The sequence below is a fragment of the Chiloscyllium punctatum genome, chromosome 50, assembly GCF_047496795.1.
Source record: "Chiloscyllium punctatum isolate Juve2018m chromosome 50, sChiPun1.3, whole genome shotgun sequence".
In the NCBI taxonomy this organism is placed as follows: domain Eukaryota; kingdom Metazoa; phylum Chordata; class Chondrichthyes; order Orectolobiformes; family Hemiscylliidae; genus Chiloscyllium; species Chiloscyllium punctatum.
The window spans coordinates 37,269,326-37,292,887 of record NC_092788.1 but is presented as its reverse complement, the minus strand read 5'-3'; the positions used below and the strand labels follow the sequence as shown (position 1 = coordinate 37,292,887).

The 23,562-nt window shown below is 45.7% G+C and overlaps 9 non-coding genes across 9 annotated transcripts; all 9 read right to left on the bottom strand.

Moving 5' to 3' along the window:
• Positions 1–169: 169 nt before the first annotated feature.
• On the bottom strand, positions 170–242 carry trnav-aac (transfer RNA valine (anticodon AAC)). Its single transcript has one exon. It is a non-coding gene; the product is annotated as a tRNA-Val (tRNA).
• Positions 243–2,927: 2,685 nt separating this feature from the next.
• trnav-aac (transfer RNA valine (anticodon AAC)) lies at positions 2,928–3,000 on the bottom strand. Its single transcript has one exon. It is a non-coding gene; the product is annotated as a tRNA-Val (tRNA).
• Positions 3,001–5,685: 2,685 nt separating this feature from the next.
• trnav-aac (transfer RNA valine (anticodon AAC)) lies at positions 5,686–5,758 on the bottom strand. Its single transcript has one exon. It is a non-coding gene; the product is annotated as a tRNA-Val (tRNA).
• A 2,685-nt stretch (positions 5,759–8,443) lies between these two features.
• trnav-aac (transfer RNA valine (anticodon AAC)) lies at positions 8,444–8,516 on the bottom strand. The gene has a single exon. It is a non-coding gene; the product is annotated as a tRNA-Val (tRNA).
• A 2,685-nt stretch (positions 8,517–11,201) lies between these two features.
• trnav-aac (transfer RNA valine (anticodon AAC)) lies at positions 11,202–11,274 on the bottom strand. Its single transcript has one exon. It is a non-coding gene; the product is annotated as a tRNA-Val (tRNA).
• A 2,685-nt stretch (positions 11,275–13,959) lies between these two features.
• Positions 13,960–14,032, bottom strand: trnav-aac (transfer RNA valine (anticodon AAC)). The gene has a single exon. It is a non-coding gene; the product is annotated as a tRNA-Val (tRNA).
• Positions 14,033–16,717: 2,685 nt separating this feature from the next.
• On the bottom strand, positions 16,718–16,790 carry trnav-aac (transfer RNA valine (anticodon AAC)). Its single transcript has one exon. It is a non-coding gene; the product is annotated as a tRNA-Val (tRNA).
• Positions 16,791–19,475: 2,685 nt separating this feature from the next.
• On the bottom strand, positions 19,476–19,548 carry trnav-aac (transfer RNA valine (anticodon AAC)). Its single transcript has one exon. It is a non-coding gene; the product is annotated as a tRNA-Val (tRNA).
• A 2,685-nt stretch (positions 19,549–22,233) lies between these two features.
• Positions 22,234–22,306, bottom strand: trnav-aac (transfer RNA valine (anticodon AAC)). The gene has a single exon. It is a non-coding gene; the product is annotated as a tRNA-Val (tRNA).
• Positions 22,307–23,562: the final 1,256 nt, after the last annotated feature.

Below are 23,562 nucleotides of genomic sequence, written 5' to 3'. Positions count from 1 at the left end.
TGCAGAAAAACTTTATAATGCTTTACACAGTAATTAAATGGAGTTGCCTTACATTTCACTACGAGAGCAGATTCTTTCAAGCAAATTCGAAGGCAGGTTTGCAGATGGGAAAGCAAGCAAGAAAGCTCCGTTCTTGTCCATGTAAAAGGCTGCAGTTGACGAACAAAGCAGTTTCTGCCCAGTTTCGAACTAGGGACCTTTCGCGTGTTAGGCGAACGTGATGACCACTACACTACAGAAACCAGCCGCGGCGGCCGTGAGATTGATGACAATATATAGACAATGATTTCGTCAATGTTTGGACCGGAGGGCGAGGTGGAATAAGCTGGGACGATTTTCCCTGCAGCGGAACGGCTGCGATACGATCTTATGGAAGGGTTGTAAACTGAGTATTTCTGTGTTTTACCCAAATTGGGGTGAGTTGAAAACTCGAGAGCATAGGTTTAAGGTGAGTGGGCTGAAATTGACAAACGACCTGAGGCACATTTCCCACACAGAAGGATGTGCGTGTATGGAATGAGCTCCCAGAGGAAGTGGAGAAGGCTATTACACTCAGAAAATTGCAAAGGTAATCGGATGAGTTTCTGGACAGGATGGGTTTAGAGGGATTGGGGCCAAATGCTGGGGAACGGGACTTGTTTAATTTTGGTTATGTGGTGAGCATGGATGAGATACACCTAAATATCTGTTTCCACGCCGTGTACCCCCATAACGTCTTGTTGCTAACACTGGCTGTAAAGGATTACTTTTTAGCGGAGTTTTCCATCGCAGTCTGTGGCACAATCGTTTAGTCTGTTCGACTGCTCACGGGAAAGGTAGTATTGTGAAACACTGCAGATACGAACAACTTCCTTAATTTTGCCCCGACTGACCATACTCCGTGAAATTTTCCCAGACCTCAATTGAGGAGTTTTGCTGCTCGAAGTTACCTCAGAAACCCTGTTAACTCGTAATGTGCTGAGCGAAGCGCAAAACAGAAAGCATTTTTCACGGAACACAAACAAAACTGGCATGCCGAATGCATTTTCAGACAGAGAGATGCATGAATGCTAAATGTGTCACAGTCCGAGGGCATGAGTCATAAAGTAATCTCACAAATAAAAACAGGGCAATTCCAAACTACTCTTTCAAACATACTGCAGCGTTAGTGCACCACCACTTTCCAGACAATGCTGAAAAGAGAGATAGAAAGAACATCATAAGAACGGGCCATAAAAAGTGAATTTCACCATTCACAGTCTCGATTAGATTACCTTTTCCTTCTGATGACTCCAGGACGGAAATGAAGGAAATGGGAGAAATTCAATAACATATGACACCGAAATTCATTGGAACGATTTTCCCATTGGACAGAAAACCAAATAACGACGAGTCGAGTCACCGCAGGACTTTGTTTCACAACAGCGATGAAATAATAGTCTCCATTCGGTTCCAGTAAAAGCACAAATCGCTTTGGAACAGCAGAGCTGTTTGCGATTTTCCGCGCGGGAGGCGAACGCGATCATGACAGCAGAGACACTTGGACACTTCGGTCAAATAACCATGAGCTGCTAGACATTACTACAATTTCGATTCTTGCTTTGTAAATGATTTCACACATTGCTCGAAACAGGACGACTTTCCCGTTTACACGGAACACGAAACACACCTGACTACAGGGAAAATGCACAAAGCTGAGCAGGCCGTGTTCCACATCAAACCGTGCAGCATTTATTCAGTCACTGTGTCTGTTTTGCAGAAGAAGGGTCCCAAAGAATGTTCTCCACCCTAAAACCGGAGGTCGCATTACAATCCGAGAACGACAGATCACATTGTGAGCATGCTCTGACCTCGGGGCCGGTTCGAGATGCCACTTTCCGTGCCTTTTACTTTAACCGTGCAATTTGCTGCAGAGATGTTCACTCCTGGACATGAGCCACGTGGATACCAACTGAGTCGGAAACCTGTGCGGGAATCGACGAGAAGCGATTCAATAAATTTTGCTAACTTCCATGGTGCTTATTGGAAATGCAGTTTCTGTTCAAGTCAATCGAAAAGGCAGTTTCTGAACATAGTAACAGAAGTCAAAAGGTAATTACCTCACCCCACCCCCACTCCGGAAGAGGTGCTAACTGCCCTTGAGTGCTTTTTGATCTCGATGTGAAGAGCTCACACGCCTCTGAGTCACCTTCAAGTCTCTGTTTGCGGAGTGAATCACAAAGAAGGACTTTTACCAGAGCTGCAACCGCCTCACTTCCCCACTCGCTCTCCCCTTTTACATTTTCCTGCTCGTCAGTGATTTAAAGAAAACCAAATGGATGCGATGTCATTCTGTAGCCTCTCTGTCGATTCCTCCGTTTCAGTTCCAACATGGCTTAGATCTCGGGGCGCACCTTAATATTAGCGGCGCTATGAAAGCACAAGTTCAAAGGTTCCTCTGAGAGTGTAAATTATTTCATTGCTGTTGCTGATTGAATGAGCCACTAACGTGCGAACTGCCCCAAAATATGATTCAGGAATCTGGTACCAACTCTCGCGCGTTGAATAACGACAGACAGCTTCCAAATGAGGCCTTTCAGAGACGACTTTGGGGTACATTTGACAGACAGACAAGTTCAGGAATCCGTGGTGCGCTGTGACACCAGCGCAGCAGCTTCTTCCCTGCTTTTGAACCGGGCCGCCTGCGCAAGGAATGCAAATGCGGTACTGCTTTTCGTGGAAGGATCAGAACGCGGCAAGGACACTCTCAAACAGAATGGCATATGCATCAGAACCAGGTTGCAGAAAAACTTTATAATGCTTTACACAGTAATTAAATGGAGTTGCCTTACATTTCACTACGAGAGCAGATTCTTTCAAGCAAATTCGAAGGCAGGTTTGCAGATGGGAAAGCAAGCAAGAAAGCTCCGTTCTTGTCCATGTAAAAGGCTGCAGTTGACGAACAAAGCAGTTTCTGCCCAGTTTCGAACTAGGGACCTTTCGCGTGTTAGGCGAACGTGATGACCACTACACTACAGAAACCAGCCGCGGCCGCCGTGAGATTGATGACAATATATAGACAATGATTTCGTCAATGTTTGGACCGTAGGGCGAGGTGGAATAAGCTGGGACGACTTTCCCTGCAGCGGAACGGCTGCGATATGATCTTATGGAAGGGTTGTAAACTGAGTATTTCTGTGTTTTACCCAAATTGGGGTGAGTTGAAAACTCGAGAGCATAGGTTTAAGGTGAGTGGGCTGAAATTGACAAACGACCTGAGGCACATTTCCCACACAGAAGGTTGTGCGTGTATGGAATGAGCTCCCAGAGGAAGTGGAGAAGGCTATTACACTCAGAAAATTGCAAAGGTAATCGGATGAGTTTCTGGACAGGATGGGTTTAGAGGGATTGGGGCCAAATGCTGGGGAACGGGACTTGTTTAATTTTGGTTATGTGGTGAGCATGGATGTGATACACCTAAATATCTGTTTCCACGCCGTGTACCCCCATAACGTCTTGTTGCTAACACTGGCTGTAAAGGATTACTTTTTAGCGGAGTTTTCCATCGCAGTCTGTGGCACAATCGTTTAGTCTGTTCGACTGCTCACGGGAAAGGTAGTATTGTGAAACACTGCAGATACGAACAACTTCCTTAATTTTGCCCCGACTGACCATACTCCGTGAAATTTTCCCAGACCTCAATTGAGGAGTTTTGCTGCTAGAAGTTACCTCAGAAACCCTGTTAACTCGTAATGTGCTGAGCGAATCGCAAAACAGAAAGCATTTTTCACGGAACACAAACAAAACTGGCATGCCGAATGCATTTTCAGACAGAGAGATGCATGAATGCTAAATGTGTCACAGTCCGAGGGCATGAGTCATAAAGTAATCTCACAAATAAAAACAGGGCAATTCCAAACTACTCTTTCAAACATACTGCAGCGTTAGTGCACCACCACTTTCCAGACAATGCTGAAAAGAGAGATAGAAAGAACATCATAAGAACGGGCCATAAAAAGTGAATTTCACCATTCACAGTCTCGATTAGATTACCTTTTCCTTCTGATGACTCCAGGACGGAAATGAAGGAAATGGGAGAAATTCAATAACATATGACACCGAAATTCATTGGAACGATTTTCCCATTGGACAGAAAACCAAATAACGACGAGTCGAGTCACCGCAGGACTTTGTTTCACAACAGCGATGAAATAATAGTCTCCATTCGGTTCCAGTAAAAGCACAAATCGCATTGGAACAGCAGAGCTGTTTGCGATTTTCCGCGCGGGAGGCGAACGCGATCATGACAGCAGAGACACTTGGACACTTCGGTCAAATAACCATGAGCTGCTAGACATTACTACAATTTCGATTCTTGCTTTGTAAATGATTTCACACATTGCTCGAAACAGGACGACTTTCACGTTTACACGGAACACGAAACACACCTGACTACAGGGAAAATGCACAAAGCTGAGCAGGCCGTGTTCCACATCAAACCGTGCAGCATTTATTCAGTCACTGTGTCTGTTTTGCAGAAGAAGGGTCCCAAAGAATGTTCTCCACCCTAAAACCGGAGGTCGCATTACAATCCGAGAACGACACATCACATTGTGAGCATGCTCTGACCTCGGGGCCGGTTCGAGATGCCACTTTCCGTGCCTTTTACTTTAACCGTGCAATTTGCTGCAGAGATGTTCACTCCTGGACATGAGCCACGTGGATACCAACTGAGTCGGAAACCTGTGCGGGAATCGACGAGAAGCGATTCAATAAATTTTGCTAACTTCCATGGTGCTTATTGGAAATGCAGTTTCTGTTCAAGTCAATCGAAAAGGCAGTTTCTGAACATCGTAACAGAAGTCAAAAGGTAATTACCTCACCCCACCCCCACTCCGGAAGAGGTGCTAACTGCCCTTGAGTGCTTTTTGATCTCGATGTGAAGAGCTCACACGCCTCTGAGTCACCTTCAAGTCTCTGTTTGCGGAGTGAATCACAAAGAAGGACTTTTACCAGAGCTGCAACCGCCTCACTTCCCCACTCGCTCTCCCCTTTTACATTTTCCTGCTCGTCAGTGATTTAAAGAAAACCAAATGGATGCGATGTCATTCTGTAGCCTCTCTGTCGATTCCTCCGTTTCAGTTCCAACATGGCTTAGATCTCGGGGCGCACCTTAATATTAGCGGCGCTATGAACGCACAAGTTCAAAGGTTCCTCTGAGAGTGTAAATTATTTCATTGCTGTTGCTGATTGAATGAGCCACTAACGTGCGAACTGCCCCAAAATATGATTCAGGAATCTGGTACCAACTCTCGCGCGTTGAATAACGACAGACAGCTTCCAAATGAGGCCTTTCAGAGACGACTTTGGGGTACATTTGACAGACAGACAAGTTCAGGAATCCGTGGTGCGCTGTGACACCAGCGCAGCAGCTTCTTCCCTGCCTTTGAACCGGGCCGCCTGCGCAAGGAATGCAAATGCGGTACTGCTTTTCGTGGAAGGATCAGAACGCGGCAAGGACACTCTCAAACAGAATGGCATATGCATCAGAACCAGGTTGGAGAAAAACTTTATAATGCTTTACACAGTAATTAAATGGAGTTGCCTTACATTTCACTACGAGAGCAGATTCTTTCAAGCAAATTCGAAGGCAGGTTTGCAGATGGGAAAGCAAGCAAGAAAGCTCCGTTCTTGTCCATGTAAAAGGCTGCAGTTGACGAACAAAGCAGTTTCTGCCCAGTTTCGAACTAGGGACCTTTCGCGTGTTAGGCGAACGTGATGACCACTACACTACAGAAACCAGCCGCGGCGGCCGTGATATTGATGACGATATATAGACAATGATTTCGTCAATGTTTGGACCGGAGGGCGAGGTGGAATAAGCTGGGACGATTTTCCCTGCAGCGGAACGGCTGCGATACGATCTTATGGAAGGGTTGTAAACTGAGTATTTCTGTGTTTTACCCAAATTGGGGTGAGTTGAAAACTCGAGAGCATAGGTTTAAGGTGAGTGGGCTGAAATTGACAAACGACCTGAGGCACATTTCCCACACAGAAGGATGTGCGTGTATGGAATGAGCTCCCAGAGGAAGTGGAGAAGGCTATTACACTCAGAAAATTGCAAAGGTAATCGGATGAGTTTCTGGACAGGATGGGTTTAGAGGGATTGGGGCCAAATGCTGGGGAACGGGACTTGTTTAATTTTGGTTATGTGGTGAGCATGGATGTGATACACCTAAATATCTGTTTCCACGCCGTGTACCCCCATAACGTCTTGTTGCTAACACTGGCTGTAAAGGATTACTTTTTAGCGGAGTTTTCCATCGCAGTCTGTGGCACAATCGTTTAGTCTGTTCGACTGCTCACGGGAAAGGTAGTATTGTGAAACACTGCAGATACGAACAACTTCCTTAATTTTGCCCCGACTGACCATACTCCGTGAAATTTTCCCAGACCTCAATTGAGGAGTTTTGCTGCTCGAACTTACCTCAGAAACCCTGTTAACTCGTAATGTGCTGAGCGAAGCGCAAAACAGAAAGCATTTTTCACGGAACACAAACAAAACTGGCATGCCGAATGCATTTTCAGACAGAGAGATGCATGAATGCTAAATGTGTCACAGTCCGAGGGCATGAGTCATAAAGTAATCTCACAACTAAAAACAGGGCAATTCCAAACTACTCTTTCAAACATACTGCAGCGTTAGTGCACCACCACTTTCCAGACAATGCTGAAAAGAGAGATAGAAAGAACATCATAAGAACGGGCCATAAAAAGTGAATTTCACCATTCACAGTCTCGATTAGATTACCTTTTCCTTCTGATGACTCCAGGACGGAAATGAAGGAAATGGGAGAAATTCAATAACATATGACACCGAAATTCATTGGAACGATTTTCCCATTGGACAGAAAACCAAATAACGACGAGTCGAGTCACCGCAGGACTTTGTTTCACAACAGCGATGAAATAATAGTCTCCATTCGGTTCCAGTAAAAGCACAAATCGCTTTGGAACAGCAGAGCTGTTTGCGATTTTCCGCGCGGGAGGCGAACGCGATCATGACAGCAGAGACACTTGGACACTTCGGTCAAATAACCATGAGCTGCTAGACATTACTACAATTTCGATTCTTGCTTTGTAAATGATTTCACACATTGCTCGAAACAGGACGACTTTCCCGTTTACACGGAACACGAAACACACCTGACTACAGGGAAAATGCACAAAGCTGAGCAGGCCGTGTTCCACATCAAACCGTGCAGCATTTATTCAGTCACTGTGTCTGTTTTGCAGAAGAAGGGTCCCAAAGAATGTTCTCCACCCTAAAACCGGAGGTCGCATTACAATCCGAGAACGACAGATCACATTGTGAGCATGCTCTGACCTCGGGGCCGGTTCGAGATGCCACTTTCCGTGCCTTTTACTTTAACCGTGCAATTTGCTGCAGAGATGTTCACTCCTGGACATGAGCCACGTGGATACCAACTGAGTCGGAAACCTGTGCGGGAATCGACGAGAAGCGATTCAATAAATTTTGCTAACTTCCATGGTGCTTATTGGAAATGCAGTTTCTGTTCAAGTCAATCGAAAAGGCAGTTTCTGAACATAGTAACAGAAGTCAAAAGGTAATTACCTCACCCCACCCCCACTCCGGAAGAGGTGCTAACTGCCCTTGAGTGCTTTTTGATCTCGATGTGAAGAGCTCACACGCCTCTGAGTCACCTTCAAGTCTCTGTTTGCGGAGTGAATCACAAAGAAGGACTTTTACCAGAGCTGCAACCGCCTCACTTCCCCACTCGCTCTCCCCTTTTACATTTTCCTGCTCGTCAGTGATTTAAAGAAAACCAAATGGATGCGATGTCATTCTGTAGCCTCTCTGTCGATTCCTCCGTTTCAGTTCCAACATGGCTTAGATCTCGGGGCGCACCTTAATATTAGCGGCGCTATGAAAGCACAAGTTCAAAGGTTCCTCTGAGAGTGTAAATTATTTCATTGCTGTTGCTGATTGAATGAGCCACTAACGTGCGAACTGCCCCAAAATATGATTCAGGAATCTGGTACCAACTCTCGCGCGTTGAATAACGACAGACAGCTTCCAAATGAGGCCTTTCAGAGACGACTTTGGGGTACATTTGACAGACAGACAAGTTCAGGAATCCGTGGTGCGCTGTGACACCAGCGCAGCAGCTTCTTCCCTGCCTTTGAACCGGGCCGCCTGCGCAAGGAATGCAAATGCGGTACTGCTTTTCGTGGAAGGATCAGAACGCGGCAAGGACACTCTCAAACAGAATGGCATATGCATCAGAACCAGGTTGGAGAAAAACTTTATAATGCTTTACACAGTAATTAAATGGAGTTGCCTTACATTTCACTACGAGAGCAGATTCTTTCAAGCAAATTCGAAGGCAGGTTTGCAGATGGGAAAGCAAGCAAGAAAGCTCCGTTCTTGTCCATGTAAAAGGCTGCAGTTGACGAACAAAGCAGTTTCTGCCCAGTTTCGAACTAGGGACCTTTCGCGTGTTAGGCGAACGTGATGACCACTACACTACAGAAACCAGCCGCGGCGGCCGTGATATTGATGACGATATATAGACAATGATTTCGTCAATGTTTGGACCGGAGGGCGAGGTGGAATAAGCTGGGACGATTTTCCCTGCAGCGGAACGGCTGCGATACGATCTTATGGAAGGGTTGTAAACTGAGTATTTCTGTGTTTTACCCAAATTGGGGTGAGTTGAAAACTCGAGAGCATAGGTTTAAGGTGAGTGGGCTGAAATTGACAAACGACCTGAGGCACATTTCCCACACAGAAGGATGTGCGTGTATGGAATGAGCTCCCAGAGGAAGTGGAGAAGGCTATTACACTCAGAAAATTGCAAAGGTAATCGGATGAGTTTCTGGACAGGATGGGTTTAGAGGGATTGGGGCCAAATGCTGGGGAACGGGACTTGTTTAATTTTGGTTATGTGGTGAGCATGGATGTGATACACCTAAATATCTGTTTCCACGCCGTGTACCCCCATAACGTCTTGTTGCTAACACTGGCTGTAAAGGATTACTTTTTAGCGGAGTTTTCCATCGCAGTCTGTGGCACAATCGTTTAGTCTGTTCGACTGCTCACGGGAAAGGTAGTATTGTGAAACACTGCAGATACGAACAACTTCCTTAATTTTGCCCCGACTGACCATACTCCGTGAAATTTTCCCAGACCTCAATTGAGGAGTTTTGCTGCTCGAACTTACCTCAGAAACCCTGTTAACTCGTAATGTGCTGAGCGAAGCGCAAAACAGAAAGCATTTTTCACGGAACACAAACAAAACTGGCATGCCGAATGCATTTTCAGACAGAGAGATGCATGAATGCTAAATGTGTCACAGTCCGAGGGCATGAGTCATAAAGTAATCTCACAACTAAAAACAGGGCAATTCCAAACTACTCTTTCAAACATACTGCAGCGTTAGTGCACCACCACTTTCCAGACAATGCTGAAAAGAGAGATAGAAAGAACATCATAAGAACGGGCCATAAAAAGTGAATTTCACCATTCACAGTCTCGATTAGATTACCTTTTCCTTCTGATGACTCCAGGACGGAAATGAAGGAAATGGGAGAAATTCAATAACATATGACACCGAAATTCATTGGAACGATTTTCCCATTGGACAGAAAACCAAATAACGACGAGTCGAGTCACCGCAGGACTTTGTTTCACAACAGCGATGAAATAATAGTCTCCATTCGGTTCCAGTAAAAGCACAAATCGCTTTGGAACAGCAGAGCTGTTTGCGATTTTCCGCGCGGGAGGCGAACGCGATCATGACAGCAGAGACACTTGGACACTTCGGTCAAATAACCATGAGCTGCTAGACATTACTACAATTTCGATTCTTGCTTTGTAAATGATTTCACACATTGCTCGAAACAGGACGACTTTCCCGTTTACACGGAACACGAAACACACCTGACTACAGGGAAAATGCACAAAGCTGAGCAGGCCGTGTTCCACATCAAACCGTGCAGCATTTATTCAGTCACTGTGTCTGTTTTGCAGAAGAAGGGTCCCAAAGAATGTTCTCCACCCTAAAACCGGAGGTCGCATTACAATCCGAGAACGACAGATCACATTGTGAGCATGCTCTGACCTCGGGGCCGGTTCGAGATGCCACTTTCCGTGCCTTTTACTTTAACCGTGCAATTTGCTGCAGAGATGTTCACTCCTGGACATGAGCCACGTGGATACCAACTGAGTCGGAAACCTGTGCGGGAATCGACGAGAAGCGATTCAATAAATTTTGCTAACTTCCATGGTGCTTATTGGAAATGCAGTTTCTGTTCAAGTCAATCGAAAAGGCAGTTTCTGAACATAGTAACAGAAGTCAAAAGGTAATTACCTCACCCCACCCCCACTCCGGAAGAGGTGCTAACTGCCCTTGAGTGCTTTTTGATCTCGATGTGAAGAGCTCACACGCCTCTGAGTCACCTTCAAGTCTCTGTTTGCGGAGTGAATCACAAAGAAGGACTTTTACCAGAGCTGCAACCGCCTCACTTCCCCACTCGCTCTCCCCTTTTACATTTTCCTGCTCGTCAGTGATTTAAAGAAAACCAAATGGATGCGATGTCATTCTGTAGCCTCTCTGTCGATTCCTCCGTTTCAGTTCCAACATGGCTTAGATCTCGGGGCGCACCTTAATATTAGCGGCGCTATGAAAGCACAAGTTCAAAGGTTCCTCTGAGAGTGTAAATTATTTCATTGCTGTTGCTGATTGAATGAGCCACTAACGTGCGAACTGCCCCAAAATATGATTCAGGAATCTGGTACCAACTCTCGCGCGTTGAATAACGACAGACAGCTTCCAAATGAGGCCTTTCAGAGACGACTTTGGGGTACATTTGACAGACAGACAAGTTCAGGAATCCGTGGTGCGCTGTGACACCAGCGCAGCAGCTTCTTCCCTGCTTTTGAACCGGGCCGCCTGCGCAAGGAATGCAAATGCGGTACTGCTTTTCGTGGAAGGATCAGAACGCGGCAAGGACACTCTCAAACAGAATGGCATATGCATCAGAACCAGGTTGCAGAAAAACTTTATAATGCTTTACACAGTAATTAAATGGAGTTGCCTTACATTTCACTACGAGAGCAGATTCTTTCAAGCAAATTCGAAGGCAGGTTTGCAGATGGGAAAGCAAGCAAGAAAGCTCCGTTCTTGTCCATGTAAAAGGCTGCAGTTGACGAACAAAGCAGTTTCTGCCCAGTTTCGAACTAGGGACCTTTCGCGTGTTAGGCGAACGTGATGACCACTACACTACAGAAACCAGCCGCGGCGGCCGTGAGATTGATGACAATATATAGACAATGATTTCGTCAATGTTTGGACCGGAGGGCGAGGTGGAATAAGCTGGGACGATTTTCCCTGCAGCGGAACGGCTGCGATACGATCTTATGGAAGGGTTGTAAACTGAGTATTTCTGTGTTTTACCCAAATTGGGGTGAGTTGAAAACTCGAGAGCATAGGTTTAAGGTGAGTGGGCTGAAATTGACAAACGACCTGAGGCACATTTCCCACACAGAAGGATGTGCGTGTATGGAATGAGCTCCCAGAGGAAGTGGAGAAGGCTATTACACTCAGAAAATTGCAAAGGTAATCGGATGAGTTTCTGGACAGGATGGGTTTAGAGGGATTGGGGCCAAATGCTGGGGAACGGGACTTGTTTAATTTTGGTTATGTGGTGAGCATGGATGAGATACACCTAAATATCTGTTTCCACGCCGTGTACCCCCATAACGTCTTGTTGCTAACACTGGCTGTAAAGGATTACTTTTTAGCGGAGTTTTCCATCGCAGTCTGTGGCCCAATCGTTTAGTCTGTTCGACTGCTCACGGGAAAGGTAGTATTGTGAAACACTGCAGATACGAACAACTTCCTTAATTTTGCCCCGACTGACCATACTCCGTGAAATTTTCCCAGACCTCAATTGAGGAGTTTTGCTGCTCGAAGTTACCTCAGAAACCCTGTTAACTCGTAATGTGCTGAGCGAAGCGCAAAACAGAAAGCATTTTTCACGGAACACAAACAAAACTGGCATGCCGAATGCATTTTCAGACAGAGAGATGCATGAATGCTAAATGTGTCACAGTCCGAGGGCATGAGTCATAAAGTAATCTCACAAATAAAAACAGGGCAATTCCAAACTACTCTTTCAAACATACTGCAGCGTTAGTGCACCACCACTTTCCAGACAATGCTGAAAAGAGAGATAGAAAGAACATCATAAGAACGGGCCATAAAAAGTGAATTTCACCATTCACAGTCTCGATTAGATTACCTTTTCCTTCTGATGACTCCAGGACGGAAATGAAGGAAATGGGAGAAATTCAATAACATATGACACCGAAATTCATTGGAACGATTTTCCCATTGGACAGAAAACCAAATAACGACGAGTCGAGTCACCGCAGGACTTTGTTTCACAACAGCGATGAAATAATAGTCTCCATTCGGTTCCAGTAAAAGCACAAATCGCTTTGGAACAGCAGAGCTGTTTGCGATTTTCCGCGCGGGAGGCGAACGCGATCATGACAGCAGAGACACTTGGACACTTCGGTCAAATAACCATGAGCTGCTAGACATTACTACAATTTCGATTCTTGCTTTGTAAATGATTTCACACATTGCTCGAAACAGGACGACTTTCCCGTTTACACGGAACACGAAACACACCTGACTACAGGGAAAATGCACAAAGCTGAGCAGGCCGTGTTCCACATCAAACCGTGCAGCATTTATTCAGTCACTGTGTCTGTTTTGCAGAAGAAGGGTCCCAAAGAATGTTCTCCACCCTAAAACCGGAGGTCGCATTACAATCCGAGAACGACAGATCACATTGTGAGCATGCTCTGACCTCGGGGCCGGTTCGAGATGCCACTTTCCGTGCCTTTTACTTTAACCGTGCAATTTGCTGCAGAGATGTTCACTCCTGGACATGAGCCACGTGGATACCAACTGAGTCGGAAACCTGTGCGGGAATCGACGAGAAGCGATTCAATAAATTTTGCTAACTTCCATGGTGCTTATTGGAAATGCAGTTTCTGTTCAAGTCAATCGAAAAGGCAGTTTCTGAACATAGTAACAGAAGTCAAAAGGTAATTACCTCACCCCACCCCCACTCCGGAAGAGGTGCTAACTGCCCTTGAGTGCTTTTTGATCTCGATGTGAAGAGCTCACACGCCTCTGAGTCACCTTCAAGTCTCTGTTTGCGGAGTGAATCACAAAGAAGGACTTTTACCAGAGCTGCAACCGCCTCACTTCCCCACTCGCTCTCCCCTTTTACATTTTCCTGCTCGTCAGTGATTTAAAGAAAACCAAATGGATGCGATGTCATTCTGTAGCCTCTCTGTCGATTCCTCCGTTTCAGTTCCAACATGGCTTAGATCTCGGGGCGCACCTTAATATTAGCGGCGCTATGAAAGCACAAGTTCAAAGGTTCCTCTGAGAGTGTAAATTATTTCATTGCTGTTGCTGATTGAATGAGCCACTAACGTGCGAACTGCCCCAAAATATGATTCAGGAATCTGGTACCAACTCTCGCGCGTTGAATAACGACAGACAGCTTCCAAATGAGGCCTTTCAGAGACGACTTTGGGGTACATTTGACAGACAGACAAGTTCAGGAATCCGTGGTGCGCTGTGACACCAGCGCAGCAGCTTCTTCCCTGCTTTTGAACCGGGCCGCCTGCGCAAGGAATGCAAATGCGGTACTGCTTTTCGTGGAAGGATCAGAACGCGGCAAGGACACTCTCAAACAGAATGGCATATGCATCAGAACCAGGTTGCAGAAAAACTTTATAATGCTTTACACAGTAATTAAATGGAGTTGCCTTACATTTCACTACGAGAGCAGATTCTTTCAAGCAAATTCGAAGGCAGGTTTGCAGATGGGAAAGCAAGCAAGAAAGCTCCGTTCTTGTCCATGTAAAAGGCTGCAGTTGACGAACAAAGCAGTTTCTGCCCAGTTTCGAACTAGGGACCTTTCGCGTGTTAGGCGAACGTGATGACCACTACACTACAGAAACCAGCCGCGGCCGCCGTGAGATTGATGACAATATATAGACAATGATTTCGTCAATGTTTGGACCGAAGGGCGAGGTGGAATAAGCTGGGACGACTTTCCCTGCAGCGGAACGGCTGCGATATGATCTTATGGAAGGGTTGTAAACTGAGTATTTCTGTGTTTTACCCAAATTGGGGTGAGTTGAAAACTCGAGAGCATAGGTTTAAGGTGAGTGGGCTGAAATTGACAAACGACCTGAGGCACATTTCCCACACAGAAGGTTGTGCGTGTATGGAATGAGCTCCCAGAGGAAGTGGAGAAGGCTATTACACTCAGAAAATTGCAAAGGTAATCGGATGAGTTTCTGGACAGGATGGGTTTAGAGGGATTGGGGCCAAATGCTGGGGAACGGGACTTGTTTAATTTTGGTTATGTGGTGAGCATGGATGTGATACACCTAAATATCTGTTTCCACGCCGTGTACCCCCATAACGTCTTGTTGCTAACACTGGCTGTAAAGGATTACTTTTTAGCGGAGTTTTCCATCGCAGTCTGTGGCACAATCGTTTAGTCTGTTCGACTGCTCACGGGAAAGGTAGTATTGTGAAACACTGCAGATACGAACAACTTCCTTAATTTTGCCCCGACTGACCATACTCCGTGAAATTTTCCCAGACCTCAATTGAGGAGTTTTGCTGCTAGAAGTTACCTCAGAAACCCTGTTAACTCGTAATGTGCTGAGCGAATCGCAAAACAGAAAGCATTTTTCACGGAACACAAACAAAACTGGCATGCCGAATGCATTTTCAGACAGAGAGATGCATGAATGCTAAATGTGTCACAGTCCGAGGGCATGAGTCATAAAGTAATCTCACAAATAAAAACAGGGCAATTCCAAACTACTCTTTCAAACATACTGCAGCGTTAGTGCACCACCACTTTCCAGACAATGCTGAAAAGAGAGATAGAAAGAACATCATAAGAACGGGCCATAAAAAGTGAATTTCACCATTCACAGTCTCGATTAGATTACCTTTTCCTTCTGATGACTCCAGGACGGAAATGAAGGAAATGGGAGAAATTCAATAACATATGACACCGAAATTCATTGGAACGATTTTCCCATTGGACAGAAAACCAAATAACGACGAGTCGAGTCACCGCAGGACTTTGTTTCACAACAGCGATGAAATAATAGTCTCCATTCGGTTCCAGTAAAAGCACAAATCGCATTGGAACAGCAGAGCTGTTTGCGATTTTCCGCGCGGGAGGCGAACGCGATCATGACAGCAGAGACACTTGGACACTTCGGTCAAATAACCATGAGCTGCTAGACATTACTACAATTTCGATTCTTGCTTTGTAAATGATTTCACACATTGCTCGAAACAGGACGACTTTCACGTTTACACGGAACACGAAACACACCTGACTACAGGGAAAATGCACAAAGCTGAGCAGGCCGTGTTCCACATCAAACCGTGCAGCATTTATTCAGTCACTGTGTCTGTTTTGCAGAAGAACGGTCCCAAAGAATGTTCTCCACCCTAAAACCGGAGGTCGCATTACAATCCGAGAACGACACATCACATTGTGAGCATGCTCTGACCTCGGGGCCGGTTCGAGATGCCACTTTCCGTGCCTTTTACTTTAACCGTGCAATTTGCTGCAGAGATGTTCACTCCTGGACATGAGCCACGTGGATACCAACTGAGTCGGAAACCTGTGCGGGAATCGACGAGAAGCGATTCAATAAATTTTGCTAACTTCCATGGTGCTTATTGGAAATGCAGTTTCTGTTCAAGTCAATCGAAAAGGCAGTTTCTGAACATCGTAACAGAAGTCAAAAGGTAATTACCTCACCCCACCCCCACTCCGGAAGAGGTGCTAACTGCCCTTGAGTGCTTTTTGATCTCGATGTGAAGAGCTCACACGCCTCTGAGTCACCTTCAAGTCTCTGTTTGCGGAGTGAATCACAAAGAAGGACTTTTACCAGAGCTGCAACCGCCTCACTTCCCCACTCGCTCTCCCCTTTTACATTTTCCTGCTCGTCAGTGATTTAAAGAAAACCAAATGGATGCGATGTCATTCTGTAGCCTCTCTGTCGATTCCTCCGTTTCAGTTCCAACATGGCTTAGATCTCGGGGCGCACCTTAATATTAGCGGCGCTATGAACGCACAAGTTCAAAGGTTCCTCTGAGAGTGTAAATTATTTCATTGCTGTTGCTGATTGAATGAGCCACTAACGTGCGAACTGCCCCAAAATATGATTCAGGAATCTGGTACCAACTCTCGCGCGTTGAATAACGACAGACAGCTTCCAAATGAGGCCTTTCAGAGACGACTTTGGGGTACATTTGACAGACAGACAAGTTCAGGAATCCGTGGTGCGCTGTGACACCAGCGCAGCAGCTTCTTCCCTGCCTTTGAACCGGGCCGCCTGCGCAAAGAATGCAAATGCGGTACTGCTTTTCGTGGAAGGATCAGAACGCGGCAAGGACACTCTCAAACAGAATGGCATATGCATCAGAACCAGGTTGGAGAAAAACTTTATAATGCTTTACACAGTAATTAAATGGAGTTGCCTTACATTTCACTACGAGAGCAGATTCTTTCAAGCAAATTCGAAGGCAGGTTTGCAGATGGGAAAGCAAGCAAGAAAGCTCCGTTCTTGTCCATGTAAAAGGCTGCAGTTGACGAACAAAGCAGTTTCTGCCCAGTTTCGAACTAGGGACCTTTCGCGTGTTAGGCGAACGTGATGACCACTACACTACAGAAACCAGCCGCGGCCGCCGTGAGATTGATGACAATATATAGACAATGATTTCGTCAATGTTTGGACCGAAGGGCGAGGTGGAATAAGCTGGGACGACTTTCCCTGCAGCGGAACGGCTGCGATATGATCTTATGGAAGGGTTGTAAACTGAGTATTTCTGTGTTTTACCCAAATTGGGGTGAGTTGAAAACTCGAGAGCATAGGTTTAAGGTGAGTGGGCTGAAATTGACAAACGACCTGAGGCACATTTCCCACACAGAAGGTTGTGCGTGTATGGAATGAGCTCCCAGAGGAAGTGGAGAAGGCTATTACACTCAGAAAATTGCAAAGGTAATCGGATGAGTTTCTGGACAGGATGGGTTTAGAGGGATTGGGGCCAAATGCTGGGGAACGGGACTTGTTTAATTTTGGTTATGTGGTGAGCATGGATGTGATACACCTAAATATCTGTTTCCACGCCGTGTACCCCCATAACGTCTTGTTGCTAACACTGGCTGTAAAGGATTACTTTTTAGCGGAGTTTTCCATCGCAGTCTGTGGCACAATCGTTTAGTCTGTTCGACTGCTCACGGGAAAGGTAGTATTGTGAAACACTGCAGATACGAACAACTTCCTTAATTTTGCCCCGACTGACCATACTCCGTGAAATTTTCCCAGACCTCAATTGAGGAGTTTTGCTGCTAGAAGTTACCTCAGAAACCCTGTTAACTCGTAATGTGCTGAGCGAATCGCAAAACAGAAAGCATTTTTCACGGAACACAAACAAAACTGGCATGCCGAATGCATTTTCAGACAGAGAGATGCATGAATGCTAAATGTGTCACAGTCCGAGGGCATGAGTCATAAAGTAATCTCACAAATAAAAACAGGGCAATTCCAAACTACTCTTTCAAACATACTGCAGCGTTAGTGCACCACCACTTTCCAGACAATGCTGAAAAGAGAGATAGAAAGAACATCATAAGAACGGGCCATAAAAAGTGAATTTCACCATTCACAGTCTCGATTAGATTACCTTTTCCTTCTGATGACTCCAGGACGGAAATGAAGGAAATGGGAGAAATTCAATAACATATGACACCGAAATTCATTGGAACGATTTTCCCATTGGACAGAAAACCAAATAACGACGAGTCGAGTCACCGCAGGACTTTGTTTCACAACAGCGATGAAATAATAGTCTCCATTCGGTTCCAGTAAAAGCACAAATCGCATTGGAACAGCAGAGCTGTTTGCGATTTTCCGCGCGGGAGGCGAACGCGATCATGACAGCAGAGACACTTGGACACTTCGGTCAAATAACCATGAGCTGCTAGACATTACTACAATTTCGATTCTTGCTTTGTAAATGATTTCACACATTGCTCGAAACAGGACGACTTTCACGTTTACACGGAACACGAAACACACCTGACTACAGGGAAAATGCACAAAGCTGAGCAGGCCGTGTTCCACATCAAACCGTGCAGCATTTATTCAGTCACTGTGTCTGTTTTGCAGAAGAACGGTCCCAAAGAATGTTCTCCACCCTAAAACCGGAGGTCGCATTACAATCCGAGAACGACACATCACATTGTGAGCATGCTCTGACCTCGGGGCCGGTTCGAGATGCCACTTTCCGTGCCTTTTACTTTAACCGTGCAATTTGCTGCAGAGATGTTCACTCCTGGACATGAGCCACGTGGATACCAACTGAGTCGGAAACCTGTGCGGGAATCGACGAGAAGCGATTCAATAAATTTTGCTAACTTCCATGGTGCTTATTGGAAATGCAGTTTCTGTTCAAGTCAATCGAAAAGGCAGTTTCTGAACATCGTAACAGAAGTCAAAAGGTAATTACCTCACCCCACCCCCACTCCGGAAGAGGTGCTAACTGCCCTTGAGTGCTTTTTGATCTCGATGTGAAGAGCTCACACGCCTCTGAGTCACCTTCAAGTCTCTGTTTGCGGAGTGAATCACAAAGAAGGACTTTTACCAGAGCTGCAACCGCCTCACTTCCCCACTCGCTCTCCCCTTTTACATTTTCCTGCTCGTCAGTGATTTAAAGAAAACCAAATGGATGCGATGTCATTCTGTAGCCTCTCTGTCGATTCCTCCGTTTCAGTTCCAACATGGCTTAGATATCGGGGCGCACCTTAATATTAGCGGCGCTATGAACGCACAAGTTCAAAGGTTCCTCTGAGAGTGTAAATTATTTCATTGCTGTTGCTGATTGAATGAGCCACTAACGTGCGAACTGCCCCAAAATATGATTCAGGAATCTGGTACCAACTCTCGCGCGTTGAATAACGACAGACAGCTTCCAAATGAGGCCTTTCAGAGACGACTTTGGGGTACATTTGACAGACAGACAAGTTCAGGAATCCGTGGTGCGCTGTGACACCAGCGCAGCAGCTTCTTCCCTGCCTTTGAACCGGGCCGCCTGCGCAAGGAATGCAAATGCGGTACTGCTTTTCGTGGAAGGATCAGAACGCGGCAAGGACACTCTCAAACAGAATGGCATATGCATCAGAACCAGGTTGGAGAAAAACTTTATAATGCTTTACACAGTAATTAAATGGAGTTGCCTTACATTTCACTACGAGAGCAGATTCTTTCAAGCAAATTCGAAGGCAGGTTTGCAGATGGGAAAGCAAGCAAGAAAGCTCCGTTCTTGTCCATGTAAAAGGCTGCAGTTGACGAACAAAGCAGTTTCTGCCCAGTTTCGAACTAGGGACCTTTCGCGTGTTAGGCGAACGTGATGACCACTACACTACAGAAACCAGCCGCGGCGGCCGTGAGATTGATGACAATATATAGACAATGATTTCGTCAATGTTTGGACCGGAGGGCGAGGTGGAATAAGCTGGGACGATTTTCCCTGCAGCGGAACGGCTGCGATACGATCTTATGGAAGGGTTGTAAACTGAGTATTTCTGTGTTTTACCCAAATTGGGGTGAGTTGAAAACTCGAGAGCATAGGTTTAAGGTGAGTGGGCTGAAATTGACAAACGACCTGAGGCACATTTCCCACACAGAAGGATGTGCGTGTATGGAATGAGCTCCCAGAGGAAGTGGAGAAGGCTATTACACTCAGAAAATTGCAAAGGTAATCGGATGAGTTTCTGGACAGGATGGGTTTAGAGGGATTGGGGCCAAATGCTGGGGAACGGGACTTGTTTAATTTTGGTTATGTGGTGAGCATGGATGTGATACACCTAAATATCTGTTTCCACGCCGTGTACCCCCATAACGTCTTGTTGCTAACACTGGCTGTAAAGGATTACTTTTTAGCGGAGTTTTCCATCGCAGTCTGTGGCACAATCGTTTAGTCTGTTCGACTGCTCACGGGAAAGGTAGTATTGTGAAACACTGCAGATACGAACAACTTCCTTAATTTTGCCCCGACTGACCATACTCCGTGAAATTTTCCCAGACCTCAATTGAGGAGTTTTGCTGCTCGAACTTACCTCAGAAACCCTGTTAACTCGTAATGTGCTGAGCGAAGCGCAAAACAGAAAGCATTTTTCACGGAACACAAACAAAACTGGCATGCCGAATGCATTTTCAGACAGAGAGATGCATGAATGCTAAATGTGTCACAGTCCGAGGGCATGAGTCATGAAGTAATCTCACAACTAAAAACAGGGCAATTCCAAACTACTCTTTCAAACATACTGCAGCGTTAGTGCACCACCACTTTCCAGACAATGCTGAAAAGAGAGATAGAAAGAACATCATAAGAACGGGCCATAAAAAGTGAATTTCACCATTCACAGTCTCGATTAGATTACCTTTTCCTTCTGATGACTCCAGGACGGAAATGAAGGAAATGGGAGAAATTCAATAACATATGACACCGAAATTCATTGGAACGATTTTCCCATTGGACAGAAAACCAAATAACGACGAGTCGAGTCACCGCAGGACTTTGTTTCACAACAGCGATGAAATAATAGTCTCCATTCGGTTCCAGTAAAAGCACAAATCGCTTTGGAACAGCAGAGCTGTTTGCGATTTTCCGCGCGGGAGGCGAACGCGATCATGACAGCAGAGACACTTGGACACTTCGGTCAAATAACCATGAGCTGCTAGACATTACTACAATTTCGATTCTTGCTTTGTAAATGATTTCACACATTGCTCGAAACAGGACGACTTTCCCGTTTACACGGAACACGAAACACACCTGACTACAGGGAAAATGCACAAAGCTGAGCAGGCCGTGTTCCACATCAAACCGTGCAGCATTTATTCAGTCACTGTGTCTGTTTTGCAGAAGAAGGGTCCCAAAGAATGTTCTCCACCCTAAAACCGGAGGTCGCATTACAATCCGAGAACGACAGATCACATTGTGAGCATGCTCTGACCTCGGGGCCGGTTCGAGATGCCACTTTCCGTGCCTTTTACTTTAACCGTGCAATTTGCTGCAGAGATGTTCACTCCTGGACATGAGCCACGTGGATACCAACTGAGTCGGAAACCTGTGCGGGAATCGACGAGAAGCGATTCAATAAATTTTGCTAACTTCCATGGTGCTTATTGGAAATGCAGTTTCTGTTCAAGTCAATCGAAAAGGCAGTTTCTGAACATAGTAACAGAAGTCAAAAGGTAATTACCTCACCCCACCCCCACTCCGGAAGAGGTGCTAACTGCCCTTGAGTGCTTTTTGATCTCGATGTGAAGAGCTCACACGCCTCTGAGTCACCTTCAAGTCTCTGTTTGCGGAGTGAATCACAAAGAAGGACTTTTACCAGAGCTGCAACCGCCTCACTTCCCCACTCGCTCTCCCCTTTTACATTTTCCTGCTCGTCAGTGATTTAAAGAAAACCAAATGGATGCGATGTCATTCTGTAGCCTCTCTGTCGATTCCTCCGTTTCAGTTCCAACATGGCTTAGATCTCGGGGCGCACCTTAATATTAGCGGCGCTATGAAAGCACAAGTTCAAAGGTTCCTCTGAGAGTGTAAATTATTTCATTGCTGTTGCTGATTGAATGAGCCACTAACGTGCGAACTGCCCCAAAATATGATTCAGGAATCTGGTACCAACTCTCGCGCGTTGAATAACGACAGACAGCTTCCAAATGAGGCCTTTCAGAGACGACTTTGGGGTACATTTGACAGACAGACAAGTTCAGGAATCCGTGGTGCGCTGTGACACCAGCGCAGCAGCTTCTTCCCTGCTTTTGAACCGGGCCGCCTGCGCAAGGAATGCAAATGCGGTACTGCTTTTCGTGGAAGGATCAGAACGCGGCAAGGACACTCTCAAACAGAATGGCATATGCATCAGAACCAGGTTGCAGAAAAACTTTATAATGCTTTACACAGTAATTAAATGGAGTTGCCTTACATTTCACTACGAGAGCAGATTCTTTCAAGCAAATTCGAAGGCAGGTTTGCAGATGGGAAAGCAAGCAAGAAAGCTCCGTTCTTGTCCATGTAAAAGGCTACAGTTGACGAACAAAGCAGTTTCTGCCCAGTTTCGAACTAGGGACCTTTCGCGTGTTAGGCGAACGTGATGACCACTACACTACAGAAACCAGCCGCGGCGGCCGTGAGATTGATGACAATATATAGACAATGATTTCGTCAATGTTTGGACCGGAGGGCGAGGTGGAATAAGCTGGGACGATTTTCCCTGCAGCGGAACGGCTGCGATACGATCTTATGGAAGGGTTGTAAACTGAGTATTTCTGTGTTTTACCCAAATTGGGGTGAGTTGAAAACTCGAGAGCATAGGTTTAAGGTGAGTGGGCTGAAATTGACAAACGACCTGAGGCACATTTCCCACACAGAAGGATGTGCGTGTATGGAATGAGCTCCCAGAGGAAGTGGAGAAGGCTATTACACTCAGAAAATTGCAAAGGTAATCGGATGAGTTTCTGGACAGGATGGGTTTAGAGGGATTGGGGCCAAATGCTGGGGAACGGGACTTGTTTAATTTTGGTTACGTGGTGAGCATGGATGAGATACACCTAAATATCTGTTTCCACGCCGTGTACCCCCATAACGTCTTGTTGCTAACACTGGCTGTAAAGGATTACTTTTTAGCGGAGTTTTCCATCGCAGTCTGTGGCACAATCGTTTAGTCTGTTCGACTGCTCACGGGAAAGGTAGTATTGTGAAACACTGCAGATACGAACAACTTCCTTAATTTTGCCCCGACTGACCATACTCCGTGAAATTTTCCCAGACCTCAATTGAGGAGTTTTGCTGCTCGAACTTACCTCAGAAACCCTGTTAACTCGTAATGTGCTGAGCGAAGCGCAAAACAGAAAGCATTTTTCACGGAACACAAACAAAACTGGCATGCCGAATGCATTTTCAGACAGAGAGATGCATGAATGCTAAATGTGTCACAGTCCGAGGGCATGAGTCATAAAGTAATCTCACAACTAAAAACAGGGCAATTCCAAACTACTCTTTCAAACATACTGCAGCGTTAGTGCACCACCACTTTCCAGACAATGCTGAAAAGAGAGATAGAAAGAACATCATAAGAACGGGCCATAAAAAGTGAATTTCACCATTCACAGTCTCGATTAGATTACCTTTTCCTTCTGATGACTCCAGGACGGAAATGAAGGAAATGGGAGAAATTCAATAACATATGACACCGAAATTCATTGGAACGATTTTCCCATTGGACAGAAAACCAAATAACGACGAGTCGAGTCACCGCAGGACTTTGTTTCACAACAGCGATGAAATAATAGTCTCCATTCGGTTCCAGTAAAAGCACAAATCGCTTTGGAACAGCAGAGCTGTTTGCGATTTTCCGCGCGGGAGGCGAACG